At 42.7% G+C, this 16,627-nt stretch overlaps 30 non-coding genes across 30 annotated transcripts; all 30 read left to right on the forward strand.

The window, feature by feature from the left end:
* Positions 1 to 377: 377 nt before the first annotated feature.
* trnav-aac (transfer RNA valine (anticodon AAC)) lies at positions 378 to 450 on the forward strand. Its single transcript has one exon. It is a non-coding gene; the product is annotated as a tRNA-Val (tRNA).
* A 439-nt stretch (positions 451 to 889) lies between these two features.
* On the forward strand, positions 890 to 962 carry trnav-aac (transfer RNA valine (anticodon AAC)). The gene has a single exon. It is a non-coding gene; the product is annotated as a tRNA-Val (tRNA).
* A 439-nt stretch (positions 963 to 1,401) lies between these two features.
* On the forward strand, positions 1,402 to 1,474 carry trnav-aac (transfer RNA valine (anticodon AAC)). Its single transcript has one exon. It is a non-coding gene; the product is annotated as a tRNA-Val (tRNA).
* A 637-nt stretch (positions 1,475 to 2,111) lies between these two features.
* Positions 2,112 to 2,184, forward strand: trnav-aac (transfer RNA valine (anticodon AAC)). The gene has a single exon. It is a non-coding gene; the product is annotated as a tRNA-Val (tRNA).
* A 439-nt stretch (positions 2,185 to 2,623) lies between these two features.
* trnav-aac (transfer RNA valine (anticodon AAC)) lies at positions 2,624 to 2,696 on the forward strand. The gene has a single exon. It is a non-coding gene; the product is annotated as a tRNA-Val (tRNA).
* A 439-nt stretch (positions 2,697 to 3,135) lies between these two features.
* Positions 3,136 to 3,208, forward strand: trnav-aac (transfer RNA valine (anticodon AAC)). Its single transcript has one exon. It is a non-coding gene; the product is annotated as a tRNA-Val (tRNA).
* Positions 3,209 to 3,647: 439 nt separating this feature from the next.
* Positions 3,648 to 3,720, forward strand: trnav-aac (transfer RNA valine (anticodon AAC)). The gene has a single exon. It is a non-coding gene; the product is annotated as a tRNA-Val (tRNA).
* Positions 3,721 to 4,357: 637 nt separating this feature from the next.
* trnav-aac (transfer RNA valine (anticodon AAC)) lies at positions 4,358 to 4,430 on the forward strand. Its single transcript has one exon. It is a non-coding gene; the product is annotated as a tRNA-Val (tRNA).
* Positions 4,431 to 4,869: 439 nt separating this feature from the next.
* On the forward strand, positions 4,870 to 4,942 carry trnav-aac (transfer RNA valine (anticodon AAC)). The gene has a single exon. It is a non-coding gene; the product is annotated as a tRNA-Val (tRNA).
* Positions 4,943 to 5,381: 439 nt separating this feature from the next.
* trnav-aac (transfer RNA valine (anticodon AAC)) lies at positions 5,382 to 5,454 on the forward strand. Its single transcript has one exon. It is a non-coding gene; the product is annotated as a tRNA-Val (tRNA).
* A 439-nt stretch (positions 5,455 to 5,893) lies between these two features.
* Positions 5,894 to 5,966, forward strand: trnav-aac (transfer RNA valine (anticodon AAC)). Its single transcript has one exon. It is a non-coding gene; the product is annotated as a tRNA-Val (tRNA).
* A 637-nt stretch (positions 5,967 to 6,603) lies between these two features.
* Positions 6,604 to 6,676, forward strand: trnav-aac (transfer RNA valine (anticodon AAC)). The gene has a single exon. It is a non-coding gene; the product is annotated as a tRNA-Val (tRNA).
* A 637-nt stretch (positions 6,677 to 7,313) lies between these two features.
* trnav-aac (transfer RNA valine (anticodon AAC)) lies at positions 7,314 to 7,386 on the forward strand. The gene has a single exon. It is a non-coding gene; the product is annotated as a tRNA-Val (tRNA).
* A 439-nt stretch (positions 7,387 to 7,825) lies between these two features.
* Positions 7,826 to 7,898, forward strand: trnav-aac (transfer RNA valine (anticodon AAC)). The gene has a single exon. It is a non-coding gene; the product is annotated as a tRNA-Val (tRNA).
* Positions 7,899 to 8,337: 439 nt separating this feature from the next.
* trnav-aac (transfer RNA valine (anticodon AAC)) lies at positions 8,338 to 8,410 on the forward strand. Its single transcript has one exon. It is a non-coding gene; the product is annotated as a tRNA-Val (tRNA).
* Positions 8,411 to 8,849: 439 nt separating this feature from the next.
* Positions 8,850 to 8,922, forward strand: trnav-aac (transfer RNA valine (anticodon AAC)). Its single transcript has one exon. It is a non-coding gene; the product is annotated as a tRNA-Val (tRNA).
* A 637-nt stretch (positions 8,923 to 9,559) lies between these two features.
* Positions 9,560 to 9,632, forward strand: trnav-aac (transfer RNA valine (anticodon AAC)). The gene has a single exon. It is a non-coding gene; the product is annotated as a tRNA-Val (tRNA).
* Positions 9,633 to 10,071: 439 nt separating this feature from the next.
* trnav-aac (transfer RNA valine (anticodon AAC)) lies at positions 10,072 to 10,144 on the forward strand. The gene has a single exon. It is a non-coding gene; the product is annotated as a tRNA-Val (tRNA).
* Positions 10,145 to 10,583: 439 nt separating this feature from the next.
* trnav-aac (transfer RNA valine (anticodon AAC)) lies at positions 10,584 to 10,656 on the forward strand. The gene has a single exon. It is a non-coding gene; the product is annotated as a tRNA-Val (tRNA).
* Positions 10,657 to 11,095: 439 nt separating this feature from the next.
* On the forward strand, positions 11,096 to 11,168 carry trnav-aac (transfer RNA valine (anticodon AAC)). Its single transcript has one exon. It is a non-coding gene; the product is annotated as a tRNA-Val (tRNA).
* A 439-nt stretch (positions 11,169 to 11,607) lies between these two features.
* On the forward strand, positions 11,608 to 11,680 carry trnav-aac (transfer RNA valine (anticodon AAC)). Its single transcript has one exon. It is a non-coding gene; the product is annotated as a tRNA-Val (tRNA).
* A 439-nt stretch (positions 11,681 to 12,119) lies between these two features.
* On the forward strand, positions 12,120 to 12,192 carry trnav-aac (transfer RNA valine (anticodon AAC)). The gene has a single exon. It is a non-coding gene; the product is annotated as a tRNA-Val (tRNA).
* Positions 12,193 to 12,631: 439 nt separating this feature from the next.
* trnav-aac (transfer RNA valine (anticodon AAC)) lies at positions 12,632 to 12,704 on the forward strand. The gene has a single exon. It is a non-coding gene; the product is annotated as a tRNA-Val (tRNA).
* Positions 12,705 to 13,143: 439 nt separating this feature from the next.
* Positions 13,144 to 13,216, forward strand: trnav-aac (transfer RNA valine (anticodon AAC)). The gene has a single exon. It is a non-coding gene; the product is annotated as a tRNA-Val (tRNA).
* Positions 13,217 to 13,655: 439 nt separating this feature from the next.
* trnav-aac (transfer RNA valine (anticodon AAC)) lies at positions 13,656 to 13,728 on the forward strand. The gene has a single exon. It is a non-coding gene; the product is annotated as a tRNA-Val (tRNA).
* Positions 13,729 to 14,167: 439 nt separating this feature from the next.
* trnav-aac (transfer RNA valine (anticodon AAC)) lies at positions 14,168 to 14,240 on the forward strand. The gene has a single exon. It is a non-coding gene; the product is annotated as a tRNA-Val (tRNA).
* A 439-nt stretch (positions 14,241 to 14,679) lies between these two features.
* On the forward strand, positions 14,680 to 14,752 carry trnav-aac (transfer RNA valine (anticodon AAC)). Its single transcript has one exon. It is a non-coding gene; the product is annotated as a tRNA-Val (tRNA).
* Positions 14,753 to 15,190: 438 nt separating this feature from the next.
* On the forward strand, positions 15,191 to 15,263 carry trnav-aac (transfer RNA valine (anticodon AAC)). Its single transcript has one exon. It is a non-coding gene; the product is annotated as a tRNA-Val (tRNA).
* A 439-nt stretch (positions 15,264 to 15,702) lies between these two features.
* trnav-aac (transfer RNA valine (anticodon AAC)) lies at positions 15,703 to 15,775 on the forward strand. Its single transcript has one exon. It is a non-coding gene; the product is annotated as a tRNA-Val (tRNA).
* A 439-nt stretch (positions 15,776 to 16,214) lies between these two features.
* trnav-aac (transfer RNA valine (anticodon AAC)) lies at positions 16,215 to 16,287 on the forward strand. The gene has a single exon. It is a non-coding gene; the product is annotated as a tRNA-Val (tRNA).
* Positions 16,288 to 16,627: the final 340 nt, after the last annotated feature.

A 16,627-nucleotide genomic window follows, 5' to 3' on the forward strand; every position in this document is an offset into this window, starting at 1 on the left:
ATTTGTAGACGTTTGGGTTATAAAGGGATCGAATGATGTCAACATTTGGTGTTTGGATGTGAATGTTTTGTCTTAAAGCAGAGTAGACCTACTGCTTAGCCAGTGTTGATCGGTTCAATCAAAATGAAACTCAGTGGAAACGTACCTAGTGCTTTGTCATGTTGTCTCCCAACGTAGAAAACTCATGCTACTTGGTTGATTTGTAGACGTTTGTGTTATAAAGGTATCGAATGAAGTCAACATTTGGTGTTTGGATGTGAATGTTTTGTCTTAAAGCAGAGTAGACCTACCGCTTAGCCATTGTTGACATGATGACTTCCATGCTCTGATTGTATGAGGAAACGCCCATGAGAGATGTGCCCATTCAGATAAGCAAGGTTTCTGTAGTGTAGTGGTCATCACATTCGCCTAACATGCGAAAGGTCCCTGGTTCGATACCAGGCAGAAACATGCTTCTTGATAGAATTACAAACACACCACTGCTGTTTAGTGGTTTATTGCCAGTGTAAAGGCTATCAGGGAGCTCTTCCCTTTAGATCCTCAAAGTGAGCTGTCAGTCTCATGTGATCGATACAGGAATGTTTTAAATTGCCATGTACCTTGATAGCAGTACTAATGCAGCCGGTTCAATCAAAATGAAACTCAGTGGAAACGTACCTAGTGCTTTGTCATGTTGTCTCCCAACGTAGAAAACTCATGCCACTTGGTTGATTTGTAGACGTTTGTGTTATAAAGGGATCGAATGATGTCAACATTTGGTGTTTGGATGTGAATGTTTTGTCTTAAAGCAGAGTAGACCTACCGCTTAGCCATTGTTGACATGATGACTTCCATGCTCTGATTGTATGAGGAAACGCCCACGAGAGATGTGCCCATTCAGACAAGCAAGGTTTCTGTAGTGTAGTGGTCATCACGTTCGCCTAACATGCGAAAGGTCCCTGGTTCGATACCAGGCAGAAACATGCTTCTTGATAGAATTACAAACACACCACTGCTGTTTAGTGGTTTGTTGCCAGTGTAAAGGCTATCGGGGAGCTCTTCCCTTTAGATCCTCAAAGTGAGCTCTCAGTCTCATGTGATCGATACAGGAATGTTCTAAATTGCCATGTACCTTGATAGCAGTACTAATGCAATCAGTTCAAACAAAATGAAACTCAGTGGAAACGTACGTAGTGCTTTGTCATGTTGTCTCCCAACGTAGAAAACTCATGCTACTCGGTTGATTTGTAGACGTTTGTGTTATAAAGGTATCGAATGAAGTCAACATTTGGTGTTTGGATGTGAATGTTTTGTCTTAAAGCAGAGTAGACCTACCGCTTAGCCATTGTTGACATGATGACTTCCATGCTCTGATTGTATGAGGAAACGCCCATGAGAGATGTGCCCATTCAGACAAGCAAGGTTTCTGTAGTGTAGTGGTCATCACGTTCGCCTAACACGCGAAAGGTCCCTGGTTCGATACCAGGCAGAAACATGCTTCTTGATAGAATTACAAACACACCACTGCTGTTTAGTGGTTTGTTGCCAGTGTAAAGGCTATCAGGGAGCTCTTCCCTTTAGATCCTCAAAGTGAGCTGTCAGTCTCATGTGATCGATACAGGAATGTTTTAAATTGCCATGTACCTTGATAGCAGTACTAATGCAGCCGGTTCAATCAAAATGAAACTCAGTGGAAACGTACCTAGTGCTTTGTCATGTTGTCTCCCAACGTAGAAAACTCATGCCACTTGGTTGATTTGTAGACGTTTGTGTTATAAAGGGATCGAATGATGTCAACATTTGGTGTTTGAATGTGAATGTTTTGTCTTAAAGCAGAGTAGACCTACTGCTTAGCCAGTGTTGATCGGTTCAATCAAAATGAAACTCAGTGGAAACGTACCTAGTGCTTTGTCATGTTGTCTCCCAACGTAGAAAACTCATGCTACTTGGTTGATTTGTAGACGTTTGTGTTATAAAGGTATCGAATGAAGTCAACATTTGGTGTTTGGATGTGAATGTTTTGTCTTAAAGCAGAGTAGACCTACCGCTTAGCCATTGTTGACATGATGACTTCCATGCTCTGATTGTATGAGGAAACGCCCATGAGAGATGTGCCCATTCAGACAAGCAAGGTTTCTGTAGTGTAGTGGTCATCACGTTCGCCTAACATGCGAAAGGTCCCTGGTTCGATACCAGGCAGAAACATGCTTCTTGATAGAATTACAAACACACCACTGCTGTTTAGTGGTTTATTGCCAGTGTAAAGGCTATCAGGGAGCTCTTCCCTTTAGATCCTCAAAGTGAGCTGTCAGTCTCATGTGATCGATACAGGAATGTTTTAAATTGCCATGTACCTTGATAGCAGTACTAATGCAGCCGGTTCAATCAAAATGAAACTCAGTGGAAACGTACCTAGTGCTTTGTCATGTTGTCTCCCAACGTAGAAAACTCATGCCACTTGGTTGATTTGTAGACGTTTGTGTTATAAAGGGATCGAATGATGTCAACATTTGGTGTTTGGATGTGAATGTTTTGTCTTAAAGCAGAGTAGACCTACCGCTTAGCCATTGTTGACATGATGACTTCCATGCTCTGATTGTATGAGGAAACGCCCACGAGAGATGTGCCCATTCAGACAAGCAAGGTTTCTGTAGTGTAGTGGTCATCACGTTCGCCTAACATGCGAAAGGTCCCTGGTTCGATACCAGGCAGAAACATGCTTCTTGATAGAATTACAAACACACCACTGCTGTTTAGTGGTTTGTTGCCAGTGTAAAGGCTATCGGGGAGCTCTTCCCTTTAGATCCTCAAAGTGAGCTCTCAGTCTCATGTGATCGATACAGGAATGTTCTAAATTGCCATGTACCTTGATAGCAGTACTAATGCAATCAGTTCAAACAAAATGAAACTCAGTGGAAACGTACGTAGTGCTTTGTCATGTTGTCTCCCAACGTAGAAAACTCATGCTACTCGGTTGATTTGTAGACGTTTGTGTTATAAAGGTATCGAATGAAGTCAACATTTGGTGTTTGGATGTGAATGTTTTGTCTTAAAGCAGAGTAGACCTACCGCTTAGCCATTGTTGACATGATGACTTCCATGCTCTGATTGTATGAGGAAACGCCCACGAGAGATGTGCCCATTCAGACAAGCAAGGTTTCTGTAGTGTAGTGGTCATCACGTTCGCCTAACACGCGAAAGGTCCCTGGTTCGATACCAGGCAGAAACATGCTTCTTGATAGAATTACAAACACACCACTGCTGTTTAGTGGTTTGTTGCCAGTGTAAAGGCTATCAGGGAGCTCTTCCCTTTAGATCCTCAAAGTGAGCTGTCAGTCTCATGTGATCGATACAGGAATGTTTTAAATCGCCATGTACCTTGATAGCAGTACTAATGCAGCCGGTTCAATCAAAATGAAACTCAGTGGAAACGTACGTAGTGCTTTGTCATGTTGTCTCCCAACGTAGAAAACTCATGCTACTCGGTTGATTTGTAGACGTTTGTGTTATAAAGGTATCGAATGAAGTCAACATTTGGTGTTTGGATGTGAATGTTTTGTCTTAAAGCAGAGTAGACCTACCGCTTAGCCATTGTTGACATCATGACTTCCATGCTCTGATTGTATGAGGAAACGCCCACGAGAGATGTGCCCATTCAGACAAGCAAGGTTTCTGTAGTGTAGTGGTCATCACGTTCGCCTAACACGCGAAAGGTCCCTGGTTCGATACCAGGCAGAAACATGCTTCTTGATAGAATTACAAACACACCACTGCTGTTTAGTGGTTTGTTGCCAGTGTAAAGGCTATCAGGGAGCTCTTCCCTTTAGATCCTCAAAGTGAGCTGTCAGTCTCATGTGATCGATACAGGAATGTTTTAAATTGCCATGTACCTTGATAGCAGTACTAATGCAGCCGGTTCAATCAAAATGAAACTCAGTGGAAACGTACCTAGTGCTTTGTCATGTTGTCTCCCAACGTAGAAAACTCATGCCACTTGGTTGATTTGTAGACGTTTGTGTTATAAAGGGATCGAATGATGTCAACATTTGGTGTTTGGATGTGAATGTTTTGTCTTAAAGCAGAGTAGACCTACTGCTTAGCCAGTGTTGATCGGTTCAATCAAAATGAAACTCAGTGGAAACGTACCTAGTGCTTTGTCATGTTGTCTCCCAACGTAGAAAACTCATGCTACTTGGTTGATTTGTAGACGTTTGTGTTATAAAGGTATCGAATGAAGTCAACATTTGGTGTTTGGATGTGAATGTTTTGTCTTAAAGCAGAGTAGACCTACCGCTTAGCCATTGTTGACATGATGACTTCCATGCTCTGATTGTATGAGGAAACGCCCATGAGAGATGTGCCCATTCAGACAAGCAAGGTTTCTGTAGTGTAGTGGTCATCACGTTCGCCTAACATGCGAAAGGTCCCTGGTTCAATACCAGGCAGAAACATGCTTCTTGATAGAATTACAAACACACCACTGCTGTTTAGTGGTTTATTGCCAGTGTAAAGGCTATCAGGGAGCTCTTCCCTTTAGATCCTCAAAGTGAGCTGTCAGTCTCATGTGATCGATACAGGAATGTTTTAAATTGCCATGTACCTTGATAGCAGTACTAATGCAGCCGGTTCAATCAAAATGAAACTCAGTGGAAACGTACCTAGTGCTTTGTCATGTTGTCTCCCAACGTAGAAAACTCATGCCACTTGGTTGATTTGTAGACGTTTGTGTTATAAAGGGATCGAATGATGTCAACATTTGGTGTTTGGATGTGAATGTTTTGTCTTAAAGCAGAGTAGACCTACCGCTTAGCCATTGTTGACATGATGACTTCCATGCTCTGATTGTATGAGGAAACGCCCACGAGAGATGTGCCCATTCAGACAAGCAAGGTTTCTGTAGTGTAGTGGTCATCACGTTCGCCTAACATGCGAAAGGTCCCTGGTTCGATACCAGGCAGAAACATGCTTCTTGATAGAATTACAAACACACCACTGCTGTTTAGTGGTTTGTTGCCAGTGTAAAGGCTATCGGGGAGCTCTTCCCTTTAGATCCTCAAAGTGAGCTCTCAGTCTCATGTGATCGATACAGGAATGTTCTAAATTGCCATGTACCTTGATAGCAGTACTAATGCAATCAGTTCAAACAAAATGAAACTCAGTGGAAACGTACGTAGTGCTTTGTCATGTTGTCTCCCAACGTAGAAAACTCATGCTACTCGGTTGATTTGTAGACGTTTGTGTTATAAAGGTATCGAATGAAGTCAACATTTGGTGTTTGGATGTGAATGTTTTGTCTTAAAGCAGAGTAGACCTACCGCTTAGCCATTGTTGACATGATGACTTCCATGCTCTGATTGTATGAGGAAACGCCCACGAGAGATGTGCCCATTCAGACAAGCAAGGTTTCTGTAGTGTAGTGGTCATCACGTTCGCCTAACACGCGAAAGGTCCCTGGTTCGATACCAGGCAGAAACATGCTTCTTGATAGAATTACAAACACACCACTGCTGTTTAGTGGTTTGTTGCCAGTGTAAAGGCTATCAGGGAGCTCTTCCCTTTAGATCCTCAAAGTGAGCTGTCAGTCTCATGTGATCGATACAGGAATGTTTTAAATCGCCATGTACCTTGATAGCAGTACTAATGCAGCCGGTTCAATCAAAATGAAACTCAGTGGAAACGTACGTAGTGCTTTGTCATGTTGTCTCCCAACGTAGAAAACTCATGCTACTCGGTTGATTTGTAGACGTTTGTGTTATAAAGGTATCGAATGAAGTCAACATTTGGTGTTTGGATGTGAATGTTTTGTCTTAAAGCAGAGTAGACCTACCGCTTAGCCATTGTTGACATCATGACTTCCATGCTCTGATTGTATGAGGAAACGCCCACGAGAGATGTGCCCATTCAGACAAGCAAGGTTTCTGTAGTGTAGTGGTCATCACGTTCGCCTAACACGCGAAAGGTCCCTGGTTCGATACCAGGCAGAAACATGCTTCTTGATAGAATTACAAACACACCACTGCTGTTTAGTGGTTTGTTGCCAGTGTAAAGGCTATCAGGGAGCTCTTCCCTTTAGATCCTCAAAGTGAGCTGTCAGTCTCATGTGATCGATACAGGAATGTTTTAAATTGCCATGTACCTTGATAGCAGTACTAATGCAGCCGGTTCAATCAAAATGAAACTCAGTGGAAACGTACCTAGTGCTTTGTCATGTTGTCTCCCAACGTAGAAAACTCATGCCACTTGGTTGATTTGTAGACGTTTGTGTTATAAAGGGATCGAATGATGTCAACATTTGGTGTTTGGATGTGAATGTTTTGTCTTAAAGCAGAGTAGACCTACTGCTTAGCCAGTGTTGATCGGTTCAATCAAAATGAAACTCAGTGGAAACGTACCTAGTGCTTTGTCATGTTGTCTCCCAACGTAGAAAACTCATGCTACTTGGTTGATTTGTAGACGTTTGTGTTATAAAGGTATCGAATGAAGTCAACATTTGGTGTTTGGATGTGAATGTTTTGTCTTAAAGCAGAGTAGACCTACCGCTTAGCCATTGTTGACATGATGACTTCCATGCTCTGATTGTATGAGGAAACGCCCATGAGAGATGTGCCCATTCAGACAAGCAAGGTTTCTGTAGTGTAGTGGTCATCACGTTCGCCTAACATGCGAAAGGTCCCTGGTTCGATACCAGGCAGAAACATGCTTCTTGATAGAATTACAAACACACCACTGCTGTTTAGTGGTTTGTTGCCAGTGTAAAGGCTATCAGGGAGCTCTTCCCTTTAGATCCTCAAAGTGAGCTGTCAGTCTCATGTGATCGATACAGGAATGTTTTAAATTGCCATGTACCTTGATAGCAGTACTAATGCAGCCGGTTCAATCAAAATGAAACTCAGTGGAAACGTACCTAGTGCTTTGTCATGTTGTCTCCCAACGTAGAAAACTCATGCCACTTGGTTGATTTGTAGACGTTTGTGTTATAAAGGGATCGAATGATGTCAACATTTGGTGTTTGGATGTGAATGTTTTGTCTTAAAGCAGAGTAGACCTACTGCTTAGCCAGTGTTGATCGGTTCAATCAAAATGAAACTCAGTGGAAACGTACGTAGTGCTTTGTCATGTTGTCTCCCAACGTAGAAAACTCATGCTACTCGGTTGATTTGTAGACGTTTGTGTTATAAAGGTATCGAATGAAGTCAACATTTGGTGTTTGGATGTGAATGTTTTGTCTTAAAGCAGAGTAGACCTACCGCTTAGCCATTGTTGACATGATGACTTCCATGCTCTGATTGTATGAGGAAACGCCCACGAGAGATGTGCCCATTCAGACAAGCAAGGTTTCTGTAGTGTAGTGGTCATCACGTTCGCCTAACACGCGAAAGGTCCCTGGTTCGATACCAGGCAGAAACATGCTTCTTGATAGAATTACAAACACACCACTGCTGTTTAGTGGTTTGTTGCCAGTGTAAAGGCTATCGGGGAGCTCTTCCCTTTAGATCCTCAAAGTGAGCTCTCAGTCTCATGTGATCGATACAAGAATGTTCTAAATCGCCATGTACCTTGATAGCAGTACTAATGCAATCGGTTCAATCAAAATGAAACTCAGTGGAAACGTACCTAGTGCTTTGTCATGTTGTCTCCCAACGTAGAAAACTCATGCTACTCGGTTGATTTGTAGACGTTTGTGTTATAAAGGTATCGAATGAAGTCAACATTTGGTGTTTGGATGTGAATGTTTTGTCTTAAAGCAGAGTAGACCTACCGCTTAGCCATTGTTGACATGATGACTTCCATGCTCTGATTGTATGAGGAAACGCCCACGAGAGATGTGCCCATTCAGACAAGCAAGGTTTCTGTAGTGTAGTGGTCATCACGTTCGCCTAACACGCGAAAGGTCCCTGGTTCGATACCAGGCAGAAATAAGCTTCTTGATAGAATTACAAACACACCACTGCTGTTTAGTGGTTTGTTGCCAGTGTAAAGGCTATCGGGGAGCTCTTCCCTTTAGATCCTCAAAGTGAGCTCTCAGTCTCATGTGATCGATACAGGAATGTTCTAAATCGCCATGTACCTTGATAGCAGTACTAATGCAATCAGTTCAAACAAAATGAAACTCAGTGGAAACGTACCTAGTGCTTTGTCATGTTGTCTCCCAACGTAGAAAACTTATGCTACTCGGTTGATTTGTAGACGTTTGTGTTATAAAGGGATCGAATGATGTCAACATTTGGTGTTTGGATGTGAATGTTTTGTCTTAAAGCAGAGTAGACCTACTGCTTAGCCATTGTTGACATGATGACTTCCATGCTCTGATTGTATGAGGAAACGCCCACGAGAGATGTGCCCATTCAGACAAGCAAGGTTTCTGTAGTGTAGTGGTCATCACGTTCGCCTAACACGCGAAAGGTCCCTGGTTCGATACCAGGCAGAAACATGCTTCTTGATAGAATTACAAACACACCACTGCTGTTTAGTGGTTTGTTGCCAGTGTAAAGGCTATCGGGGAGCTCTTCCCTTTAGATCCTCAAAGTGAGCTCTCAGTCTCATGTGATCGATACAAGAATGTTCTAAATCGCCATGTACCTTGATAGCAGTACTAATGCAATCGGTTCAATCAAAATGAAACTCAGTGGAAACGTACCTAGTGCTTTGTCATGTTGTCTCCCAACGTAGAAAACTCATGCTACTCGGTTGATTTGTAGACGTTTGTGTTATAAAGGTATCGAATTAAGTCAACATTTGGTGTTTGGATGTGAATGTTTTGTCTTAAAGCAGAGTAGACCTACCGCTTAGCCATTGTTGACATGATGACTTCCATGCTCTGATTGTATGAGGAAACGCCCACGAGAGATGTGCCCATTCAGACGAGCAAGGTTTCTGTAGTGTAGTGGTCATCACGTTCGCCTAACACGCGAAAGGTCCCTGGTTCGATACCAGGCAGAAACAAGCTTCTTGATAGAAGTACAAACACACCACTGCTGTTTAGTGGTTTGTTGCCAGTGTAAAGGCTATCGGGGAGCTCTTCCCTTTAGATCCTCAAAGTGAGCTCTCAGTCTCATGTGATCGATACAGGAATGTTCTAAATCGCCATGTACCTTGATAGCAGTACTAATGCAATCAGTTCAAACAAAATGAAACTCAGTGGAAACGTACCTAGTGCTTTGTCATGTTGTCTCCCAACGTAGAAAACTCATGCTACTCGGTTGATTTGTAGACGTTTGTGTTATAAAGGGATCGAATGATGTCAACATTTGGTGTTTGGATGTGAATGTTTTGTCTTAAAGCAGAGTAGACCTACTGCTTAGCCAGTGTTGATCGGTTCAATCAAAATGAAACTCAGTGGAAACGTACCTAGTGTTTTGTCATGTTGTCTCCCAACGTAGAAAACTCATGCTACTTGGTTGATTTGTAGACGTTTGTGTTATAAAGGTATCGAATGAAGTCAACATTTGGTGTTTGGATGTGAATGTTTTGTCTTAAAGCAGAGTAGACCTACCGCTTAGCCATTGTTGACATGATGACTTCCATGCTCTGATTGTATGAGGAAACGTCCACGAGAGATGTGCCCATTCAGACAAGCAAGGTTTCTGTAGTGTAGTGGTCATCACATTCGCCTAACATGCGAAAGGTCCCTGGTTCGATACCAGGCAGAAACATGCTTCTTGATAGAATTACAAACACACCACTGCTGTTTAGTGGTTTGTTGCCAGTGTAAAGGCTATCGGGGAGCTCTTCCCTTTAGATCCTCAAAGTGAGCTCTCAGTCTCATGTGATCGATACAAGAATGTTCTAAATCGCCATGTACCTTGATAGCAGTACTAATGCAATCGGTTCAATCAAAATGAAACTCAGTGGAAACGTACCTAGTGCTTTGTCATGTTGTCTCCCAACGTAGAAAACTCATGATACTCGGTTGATTTGTAGACGTTTGTGTTATAAAGGTATCGAATGAAGTCAACATTTGGTGTTTGGATGTGAATGTTTTGTCTTAAAGCAGAGTAGACCTACCGCTTAGCCATTGTTGACATGATGACTTCCATGCTCTGATTGTATGAGGAAACGCCCACGAGAGATGGGCCCATTAGGACAAGCAAGGGTTCTGTAGTGTAGTGGTCATCACGTTCGCCTAACGTGCGAAAGGTCCCTGGTTCGATACCAGGCAGAAACAAGCTTCTTGATAGAATTACAAACACACCACTGCTGTTTAGTGGTTTGTTGCCAGTGTAAAGGCTATCAGGGAGCTCTTCCCTTTAGATCCTCAAAGTGAGCTGTCAGTCTCATGTGATCGATACAGGAATGTTTTAAATCGCCATGTACCTTGATAGCAGTACTAATGCAGCCGGTTCAATCAAAATGAAACTCAGTGGAAACGTACGTAGTGCTTTGTCATGTTGTCTCCCAACGTAGAAAACTCATGCTACTCGGTTGATTTGTAGACGTTTGTGTTATAAAGGGATCGAATGATGTCAACATTTGGTGTTTGGATGTGAATGTTTTGTCTTAAAGCAGAGTAGACCTACTGCTTAGCCATTGTTGACATGATGACTTCCATGCTCTGATTGTATGAGGAAACGCCCACGAGAGATGTGCCCATTCAGACAAGCAAGGTTTCTGTAGTGTAGTGGTCATCACGTTCGCCTAACACGCGAAAGGTCCCTGGTTCGATACCAGGCAGAAACATGCTTCTTGATAGAATTACAAACACACCACTGCTGTTTAGTGGTTTGTTGCCAGTGTAAAGGCTATCGGGGAGCTCTTCCCTTTAGATCCTCAAAGTGAGCTCTCAGTCTCATGTGATCGATACAGGAATGTTCTAAATCGCCATGTACCTTCATAGCAGTACTAATGCAATCAGTTCAAACAAAATGAAACTCAGTGGAAACGTACGTAGTGCTTTGTCATGTTGTCTCCCAACGTAGAAAACTCATGCTACTCGGTTGATTTGTAGACGTTTGGTTTATAAAGGGATCGAATGATGTCATCTTTTGGTGTTTGGATGTGAATGTTTTGTCTTAAAGCAGAGTAGACCTACTGCTTAGCCATTGTTGACATGATGACTTCCATGCTCTGATTGTATGAGGAAACGCCCACGAGAGATGTGCCTATTCAGACAAGCAAGGTTTCTGTAGTGTAGTGGTCATCACGTTCGCCTAACACGCGAAAGGTCCCTGGTTCGATACCAGGCAGAAACAAGCTTCTTGATAGAAGTACAAACACACCACTGCTGTTTAGTGGTTTGTTGCCAGTGTAAAGGCTATCGGGGAGCTCTTCCCTTTAGATCCTCAAAGTGAGCTCTCAGTCTCATGTGATCGATACAGGAATGTTCTAAATCGCCATGTACCTTCATAGCAGTACTAATGCAATCAGTTCAAACAAAATGAAACTCAGTGGAAACGTACGTAGTGCTTTGTCATGTTGTCTCCCAACGTAGAAAACTCATGCTACTCGGTTGATTTGTAGACGTTTGGTTTATAAAGGGATCGAATGATGTCAACATTTGGTGTTTGGATGTGAATGTTTTGTCTTAAAGCAGAGTAGACCTACTGCTTAGCCATTGTTGACATGATGACTTCCATGCTCTGATTGTATGAGGAAACGCCCACGAGAGATGTGCCTATTCAGACAAGCAAGGTTTCTGTAGTGTAGTGGTCATCACGTTCGCCTAACACGCGAAAGGTCCCTGGTTCGATACCAGGCAGAAACAAGCTTCTTGATAGAAGTACAAACACACCACTGCTGTTTAGTGATTTGTTGCCAGTGTAAAGGCTATCAGGGAGCTCTTCCCTTTAGATCCTCAAAGTGAGCTGTCAGTCTCATGTGATCGATACAGGAATGTTTTAAATCGCCATGTACCTTGATAGCAGTACTAATGCAGCCGGTTCAATCAAAATGAAACTCAGTGGAAACGTACGTAGTGCTTTGTCATGTTGTCTCCCAACGTAGAAAACTCATGCTACTCGGTTGATTTGTAGACGTTTGTGTTATAAAGGTATCGAATGAAGTCAACATTTGGTGTTTGGATGTGAATGTTTTGTCTTAAAGCAGAGTAGACCTACTGCTTAGCCATTGTTGACATGATGACTTCCATGCTCTGATTGTATGAGGAAACACCCACGAGAGATGTGCCCATTCAGACAAGCAAGGTTTCTGTAGTGTAGTGGTCATCACGTTTGCCTAACTTGCGAAAGGTCCCTGGTTCGATACCAGGCAGAAACATGCTTCTTGATAGAATTACAAACACACCACTGCTGTTTAGTGGTTTGTTGCCAGTGTAAAGGCTATCGGGGAGCTCTTCCCTTTAGATCCTCAAAGTGAGCTCCCAGTCTCATGTGATCGATACAGGAATGTTCTAAATCGCCATGTACCTTCATAGCAGTACTAATGCAATCAGTTCAAACAAAATGAAACTCAGTGGAAACGTACGTAGTGCTTTGTCATGTTGTCTCCCAACGTAGAAAACTCATGCTACTCGGTTGATTTGTAGACGTTTGTGTTATAAAGGGATCGAATGATGTCAACATTTGGTGTTTGGATGTGAATGTTTTGTCTTAAAGCAGAGTAGACCTACTGCTTAGGCATTGTTGACATGATGACTTCCATGCTCTGATTGTATGAGGAAACGCCCACGAGAGATGTGCCTATTCAGACAAGCAAGGTTTCTGTAGTGTAGTGGTAATCACGTTCGCCTAACACGCGAAAGGTCCCTGGTTCGATACCAGGCAGAAACAAGCTTCTTGATAGAAGTACAAACACACCACTGCTGTTTAGTGGTTTGTTGCCAGTGTAAAGGCTATCAGGGAGCTCTTCCCTTTAGATCCTCAAAGTGAGCTGTCAGTCTCATGTGATCGATACAAGAATGTTTTAAATCGCCATGTACCTTGATAGCAGTACTAATGCAGCCGGTTCAATCAAAATGAAACTCAGTGGAAACGTACGTAGTGCTTTGTCATGTTGTCTCCCAACGTAGAAAACTCATGCTACTCGGTTGATTTGTAGACGTTTGTGTTATAAAGGGATCGAATGATGTCAACATTTGGTGTTTGGATGTGAATGTTTTGTCTTAAAGCAGAGTAGACCTACTGCTTAGCCATTGTTGACATGATGACTTCCATGCTCTGATTGTATGAGGAAACGCCCACGAGAGATGTGCCCATTCAGACAATCAAGGTTTCTGTAGTGTAGTGGTCATCACGTTCGCCTAACACGCGAAAGGTCCCTGGTTCGATACCAGGCAGAAACATGCTTCTTGATAGAATTACAAACACACCACTGCTGTTTAGTGGTTTGTTGCCAGTGTAAAGGCTATCGGGGAGCTCTTCCCTTTAGATCCTCAAAGTGAGCTCTCAGTCTCATGTGATCGATACAGGAATGTTCTAAATCGCCATGTACCTTCATAGCAGTACTAATGCAATCAGTTCAAACAAAATGAAACTCAGTGGAAACGTACATAGTGCTTTGTCATGTTGTCTCCCAACGTAGAAAACTCATGCTACTCGGTTGATTTGTAGACGTTTGTGTTATAAAGGGATCGAATGATGTCAACATTTGGTGTTTGGATGTGAATGTTTTGTCTTAAAGCAGAGTAGACCTACTGCTTAGCCATTGTTGACATGATGACTTCCATGCTCTGATTGTATGAGGAAACGCCCACGAGAGATGTGCCTATTCAGACAAGCAAGGTTTCTGTAGTGTAGTGGTCATCACGTTCGCCTAACACGCGAAAGGTCCCTGGTTCGATACCAGGCAGAAACAAGCTTCTTGATAGAAGTACAAACACACCACTGCTGTTTAGTGGTTTGTTGCCAGTGTAAAGGCTATCAGGGAGCTCTTCCCTTTAGATCCTCAAAGTGAGCTGTCAGTCTCATGTGATCGATACAAGAATGTTTTAAATCGCCATGTACCTTGATAGCAGTACTAATGCAGCCGGTTCAATCAAAATGAAACTCAGTGGAAACGTACGTAGTGCTTTGTCATGTTGTCTCCCAACGTAGAAAACTCATGCTACTCGGTTGATTTGTAGACGTTTGTGTTATAAAGGGATCGAATGATGTCAACATTTGGTGTTTGGATGTGAATGTTTTGTCTTAAAGCAGAGTAGACCTACTGCTTAGCCATTGTTGACATGATGACTTCCATGCTCTGATTGTATGAGGAAACGCCCACGAGAGATGTGCCCATTCAGACAATCAAGGTTTCTGTAGTGTAGTGGTCATCACGTTCGCCTAACACGCGAAAGGTCCCTGGTTCGATACCAGGCAGAAACATGCTTCTTGATAGAATTACAAACACACCACTGCTGTTTAGTGGTTTGTTGCCAGTGTAAAGGCTATCGGGGAGCTCTTCCCTTTAGATCCTCAAAGTGAGCTGTCAGTCTCATGTGATCGATACAGGAATGTTTTAAATCGCCATGTACCTTGATAGCAGTACTAATGCAGCCGGTTCAATCAAAATGAAACTCAGTGGAAACGTACGTAGTGCTTTGTCATGTTGTCTCCCAACGTAGAAAACTCATGCTACTCGGTTGATTTGTAGACGTTTGTGTTATAAAGGGATCGAATGATGTCAACATTTGGTGTTTGGATGTGAATGTTTTGTCTTAAAGCAGAGTAGACCTACTGCTTAGCCATTGTTGACATGATGACTTCCATGCTCTGATTGTATGAGGAAACGCCCACGAGAGATGTGCACATTCAGACAATCAAGGTTTCTGTAGTGTAGTGGTCATCACGTTCGCCTAACACGCGAAAGGTCCCTGGTTCGATACCAGGCAGAAACATGCTTCTTGATAGAATTACAACACACCACTGCTGTTTAGTGGTTTGTTGCCAGTGTAAAGGCTATCGGGGAGCTCTTCCCTTTAGATCCTCAAAGTGAGCTCTCAGTCTCATGTGATCGATACAGGAATGTTCTAAATCGCCATGTACCTTCATAGCAGTACTAATGCAATCAGTTCAAACAAAATGAAACTCAGTGGAAACGTACATAGTGCTTTGTCATGTTGTCTCCCAACGTAGAAAACTCATGCTACTCGGTTGATTTGTAGACGTTTGTGTTATAAAGGGATCGAATGATGTCAACATTTGGTGTTTGGATGTGAATGTTTTGTCTTAAAGCAGAGTAGACCTACTGCTTAGCCATTGTTGACATGATGACTTCCATGCTCTGATTGTATGAGGAAACACCCACGAGAGATGTGCCCATTCAGACAAGCAAGGTTTCTGTAGTGTAGTGGTCATCACGTTTGCCTAACTTGCGAAAGGTCCCTGGTTCGATACCAGGCAGAAACATGCTTCTTGATAGAATTACAAACACACCACTGCTGTTTAGTGGTTTGTTGCCAGTGTAAAGGCTATCGGGGAGCTCTTCCCTTTAGATCCTCAAAGTGAGCTCCCAGTCTCATGTGATCGATACAGGAATGTTCTAAATCGCCATGTACCTTCATAGCAGTACTAATGCAATCAGTTCAAACAAAATGAAACTCAGTGGAAACGTACGTAGTGCTTTGTCATGTTGTCTCCCAACGTAGAAAACTCATGCTACTCGGTTGATTTGTAGACGTTTGTGTTATAAAGGGATCGAATGATGTCAACATTTGGTGTTTGGATGTGAATGTTTTGTCTTAAAGCAGAGTAGACCTACTGCTTAGGCATTGTTGACATGATGACTTCCATGCTCTGATTGTATGAGGAAACGCCCACGAGAGATGTGCCTATTCAGACAAGCAAGGTTTCTGTAGTGTAGTGGTCATCACGTTCGCCTAACACGCGAAAGGTCCCTGGTTCGATACCAGGCAGAAACAAGCTTCTTGATAGAAGTACAAACACACCACTGCTGTTTAGTGGTTTGTTGCCAGTGTAAAGGCTATCGGGGAGCTCTTCCCTTTAGATCCTCAAAGTGAGCTCCCAGTCTCATGTGATCGATACAGGAATGTTCTAAATCGCCATGTACCTTCATAGCAGTACTAATGCAATCAGTTCAAACAAAATGAAACTCAGTGGAAACGTACGTAGTGCTTTGTCATGTTGTCTCCCAACGTAGAAAACTCATGCTACTCGGTTGATTTGTAGACGTTTGTGTTATAAAGGGATCGAATGATGTCAACATTTGGTGTTTGGATGTGAATGTTTTGTCTTAAAGCAGAGTAGACCTACTGCTTAGGCATTGTTGACATGATGACTTCCATGCTCTGATTGTATGAGGAAACGCCCACGAGAGATGTGCCTATTCAGACAAGCAAGGTTTCTGTAGTGTAGTGGTCATCACGTTCGCCTAACACGCGAAAGGTCCCTGGTTCGATACCAGGCAGAAACAAGCTTCTTGATAGAAGTACAAACACACCACTGCTGTTTAGTGGTTTGTTGCCAGTGTAAAGGCTATCAGGGAGCTCTTCCCTTAAGATCCTCAAAGTGAGCTGTCAGTCTCATGTGATCGATACAAGAATGTTTTAAATCGCCATGTACCTTGATAGCAGTACTAATGCAGCCGGTTCAATCAAAATGAAACTCAGTGGAAACGTACGTAGTGCTTTGTCATGTTGTCTCCCAACGTAGAAAACTCATGCTACTCGGTTGATTTGTAGACGTTTGTGTTATAAAGGGATCGAATGATGTCAACATTTGGTGTTTGGATGTGAATGTTTTGTCTTAAAGCA

The sequence above is a fragment of the Brachyhypopomus gauderio genome, unplaced genomic scaffold, assembly GCF_052324685.1.
Source record: "Brachyhypopomus gauderio isolate BG-103 unplaced genomic scaffold, BGAUD_0.2 sc51, whole genome shotgun sequence".
Taxonomy (NCBI): Eukaryota; Metazoa; Chordata; class Actinopteri; order Gymnotiformes; family Hypopomidae; genus Brachyhypopomus; species Brachyhypopomus gauderio.